Genomic DNA, 5,035 nt, shown 5'->3' on the forward strand with positions numbered 1-5,035 from the left:
CATACATCAGCTCAAATGATATCTTAAGATACATGACATTACTACATTTACAGTCTTATTTATAAACTTATATTAGCGTTAATAGATGATTAAGAATTGCTTAAATAGCTGTCAAAATGTCACCGGTTTCCTTATTTAAACCTTATTTGGAGGCCAGATGGCGGGTTTTGACTTACAGTTGATCGAGTAAATTTGTGTTTTAACTGAGCATAGCTTTTTTATAAGTAAGACTATTCATGTATACTTGAGATGTTACTCAAAAGTGAGATTGATTAATCAATTCGGCATTAAGTCATACATCACATTCCTGACACCTCACATTAAGTACATATTGTGCAATTTGAGTTATGTTTTAAGTTAAAATTCAAGTTCATAATTGAATACTGATAGACTTATACATGTGATATCACGAAGTTTCCTTTCGTGTCGTGTCACTGTGTCGTCTCACACTCAACGCGTGACTTAAGATGACCTATCAGGGCCCTTATTCTCTATCTCACACGTTATTTTGACAGTGCGTAACAAGCACGTAACACAACGCGTCATGTTTAGGACTATAGAGATTTGGCTTACAGAATACCATTCCACGCACATTTCTCGAAGATAACATGACACGGCCGCGTTACGCGCTTACACTATCATACAGAATAAGGGCCCAGGAATAAACAGAAGCGCATTGTAGTCAGCAGCCACTTGAGTAGGCGCTCATGGCCCATTCTCTATGCCTATGTTTCAAATGCTCTCAACGAAATAAAAATAAATTTTCCTGAAATAACGATCAAGCTCCTTAAATAAAGTTTAAAAAAAATCTCTCTCAACAGTTTTAACTTACAATAATTTACAGGGACTTCGTTATTTTGAGGATGGTTGCAAGTTTGGATTACGTTTACGTCAAAACATATAGTAGAGGAGGACCTTATGTGGTGGGAATGGCAGCAGGATACCTCATAACAAAATTCAATCGGGAAAAATATAAAAAAGTTATACCAAAGGTAAGAATTTAATCAAAATTCAGATACCATGGGATTTACGTACGAGTCGAATTATAAAAAAGCAGAAAACACTCTGCTTTAGAGCCGCCAGTTTTGCTTTTCCGTTTTAAAATGAATTTGTCAGATAAGTAGTTAGTTCCATGTTTTAAGTAGTTTAGAATGTCCTTTTAATTTATGTTTAGTATTTAAGTTAAATTTGTACAAATTTGCCAAAATGGAACATTCAGTTGGTCAACCAAATAAAAAAGGCAACAGGCGAGATTTAATATTTTACTGGTTCAGACTTTAAAAGTAAAAGGCCAACAAAACCCATACATTATATTTTATTCAGACATTAAATACTATAGCTAATTATAGACCGGATCAGTACAAAATTATCTCCAAAAGTTATTGTAAAATTATAAAAGTCGTTGTCTTTCCACTGTTCATGGATATTAACACAAAAATAACATATTTACATTAAAAACGTGCAAATCACGATTTGGAAAAACGAAGTATTTTACATTGAAGTTTTGCTATTTCACGGTAGATTGAATAACCGTCGCAAAACCGCAACATTTTTGTATGACAATCTTCCCAATGTCCGCTCATTATAACCTTAAAATTTAATTTTGTTGCAGATTTGGTCATTTTCTGCAGTTGTGTTAGCAGTATCATTAATGCTATTAACAATGAGTGTGGGAACAATATTTTATGACAGAGAATACAGCGCCTTAGAAGTATCTATTTCTGTCGCTCTAGACAGAGTAGTGTGGGCTTTGCTGTATGCAGTATAGTTGGAGTTTGCATATATGGCGACCTGCGTAAGTGAATATATCATCTTTATCATTAAAGAAAGGGTAGTTGACGACTTTTTTTAAATGCATTTATTAAAAATGTATTTCATCCAACATCTATCGGAAAAAGAATTTATCAAATCCACGCAATAATAAATCATTTATATAGTTTTGAAATTTGATGAAAAGGGAACGTATCAAACTACAATAACAGGAAATGTGACGTCACCCAGTAACACTGCGTGAGTGAGAAAAGGACAGTGCGATAAACCTACCATGCCCGAACTTTAGTTCACAGCCATATTTCAAATATGAATAACTGCTTTATATTTTAACCAATTTTGATGCTAATTTCATCGAACAATTTCTTTTTCAAATTATTTTGTGTTACATTTAAAATAATAAACTAAATCAAACATAGGAAACTACCCTATTAAGAAGCTTCAAAACTCTTTTATCTATGAACTGTAGTGCAATGCAAATCTTTGTTATTTTTTACTATTATATTTGTAATACAGGACGGTAAAATGACCCCAAAGCAACTGATGGTAAGTAGAACACGGATTAGATAGTGTCGACTTACGAGCGACAACGATTACCCCTCGCCAGTCGACACAATTATGCCGGCCTGTTTGAAACCGCATATATTGAAACTGATCCCGGAACGCGACTTACGTGGGCCGCTATGGCGGGTCTTGCGTCTTGTGAAAAGTGGTCGCTTCCCGGGTGGATACAAAATGCTCTCTTAATAAAACAATGAACTATTCCAAAATTATAAATTTGTGGGAATCCTGAAATAAATTATTCCTGTTTGCAACCTTTTTTTTAAGTTACTATATGTTTGAAATTGTTAAAGATAAGTCAAAAATGAAACCTTTTGCATGAAAAAAAATGGAATAATAAAAAAGGTCGCAAACAGATATGACTTTTTGGACGATTCCCACAAATTATCAATTTTGGAATAGGTCATTATTTTATTAAGAGACTAGTCATGTCGTTGAATTTTTTGTTTAGCATTTCGCGTGTTTATTGCTCGCGGCGATAACTCGCCACCTAGTCACTTGCCAGTTTGCCTTATACAATTAAGAATGAATCTTCTGTATCATCCCTTAGGTATCTTTTTGAGCAATAAATATTTTCTCTTTTGCAGCGATTATCAATGACTTTCTGAGTTGGTCGTTGTTCCGGCCCCTCGGGAGGTTATCCTATGGGATCTACTTGCTTCATGCCATGTTCCTGGAACGGATAATATTTTCTACCAGAGCCCCGTTGAAGTACGATCATCTGGAATTTGTAAGTAATCACATGACCCTCACTGTTTGGTTACTTACACCTTCCTTTAAAAATTAAGTTAATTTGTAACTAATTCTAATATTTCTGATATTTGTATTTTATTTGGTACTAGTTAACCCGACAGACGTTTTCCCGTCTTAACTATGAATTTGCAGCGCGCATTCTGTCAATTTTTGATATTAACTTTTCTTAAATTTTCTAACGTTCTGCTCAACTTCCTTAATTTTTTCTTTCATAAGATCCTTCTCCTGACAATAACAAACACAACAAAAAAAATAGTGAAATCGGTCCAGCCGTTCACGCGTGATGGCGTGACCAAGGGAAATAGGGATTCATTTTTATATATATAGATATCTATATATATAAAAGAAAGTGGTGTCAGTTACACTATTTATAACTCAAGAACGGATGAACCGATTTGGCTGAAAATTGGTGGAGAGGTAGCTTAGAACCAGGAGACGGACATAGGACTTTTTATGCCGTTCCTCCGGGAACGGACGTGACATAAGACGTGGTATAAGAAAGCAAAATTTGGTATGGAGATAGTATAAGACCCTGGGAAAGTTATAGGCTACTATCTCGGGAAAATATATAGTGGGACTTTTATCCCGGAAAACTCCTTCACTCGGGCGAAGCCGCGAGCAAAAGCTAGTACTTAATAAAACTGTGAGAGGCTGATGTCTGGACATTATAAATATAGAAGAAATAATATGGGGGGACTTTATTGAAACAACAGAAGGCAAACAACAGTTTTTAGAATGTTTATCTGTCTGTATGTTGTACACATCACAGATTTAAATGCTTTAGATTACAAAAACTGTCACTTTCACAGTACTCAAATCAACACAGTTTTACCCAGAATGTGAAAAATGCCTGACTGAACCTGCATACCTGAGAAGTACTCTATAGGAATTTTGACGGTATTTGAACTCTATCAACCCGCACTAGGCCAGCTTGATGGACTAAGGGCTAATCCCTCTCAGTAGTAGAGACGTACCGTACCCAACAGTGGAAGAGTATAATTACAGGGCTGTATTTTTACTATACACATGGATTTGAGCGAAACATCACGCTATATTTTTACCCCGTTATTCATAGACTTTATTTATTTAAAGACAGAGTAAAGCTGTTTTATTTAGTTAAATTGAGATACAACAATATTAGCCAATCACAACGGCCCTATGTCTACGCACTGCGAAGGCCGCCATGCCGTCAGCACTGAGAAACAGACTTGTTATCACAGCTTTACTCCGTCCTTAGATAAAAAACGTCTATGAATAAGGAGGTTATACTTTGTTAATGCATACATCGTTAAAATACATCGTCATAGCGCCTGACGTATATTCATTTATAAAAACTACATCTTTTTCTCATAAAACCTACCTTAACAGATAAAAAGTATCTTAATATTTATCGTTTACAGTTCATAATCACTTGCGGCGCGATCGTAGTGACTTCCATTGCCAGTTTGTTCGTCTGGTTAGTGGTGGAAGCGCCGCTTACCAATATCTGCGATGTTATTATGTCAGATAAGAAGTGAGTAACATCTATGACTTGAAGTTACGTGCATATTGTCCGGCCTAGTTCGGGTTCGATTCCGGTCGGAAAAATTATTTGGTTTTACCACTCAAAATCAGCACGGAGTTTGGAATTCATGATATTGTGATGAACTGCCCGTATCACAAATGTCGGAAATCACATTGAAAAAGTGGGTGCCTTGATTGCACCTCTTCCTACCTTTTAGAAATAAATCATGATTTGTTTATATATTTTTCAATGCAAATTCAATGTAATTTTACAGTACTAACACCAAAACATTAACATTCTCATTAATAATAAAAAAAATTGAAACATAAAATCTTAATTAATTTAAACTCAGTTAAACGGAAATAAATTTAAACTCAGTTAAAAGAAAGAAATAATTACTATCTTAACTAAATATTAAATAATTAATATTATGTGTGTTATTGTTTG

General features: G+C 34.8%; 1 long non-coding RNA gene across 2 annotated transcripts; it reads left to right on the forward strand.

Moving 5' to 3' along the window:
• Window positions 1-1,749: 1,749 nt before the first annotated feature.
• On the forward strand, window positions 1,750-4,505 carry LOC119191828. Of its 2 annotated transcripts, none has more exons than XR_005113541.1 (3): window positions 1,750-1,795; window positions 2,919-3,061; window positions 4,485-4,505. It is a non-coding gene; the product is annotated as an uncharacterized LOC119191828 (long non-coding RNA). The 2 variants fall into 2 exon arrangements; XR_005113540.1 differs by lacking the exon at window positions 4,485-4,505 and adding an exon at window positions 3,894-3,974.
• Window positions 4,506-5,035: the final 530 nt, after the last annotated feature.

The sequence above is a fragment of the Manduca sexta genome, unplaced genomic scaffold (assembly GCF_014839805.1).
Source record: "Manduca sexta isolate Smith_Timp_Sample1 unplaced genomic scaffold, JHU_Msex_v1.0 HiC_scaffold_1965, whole genome shotgun sequence".
NCBI classification, from domain to species: Eukaryota; Metazoa; Arthropoda; class Insecta; order Lepidoptera; family Sphingidae; genus Manduca; species Manduca sexta.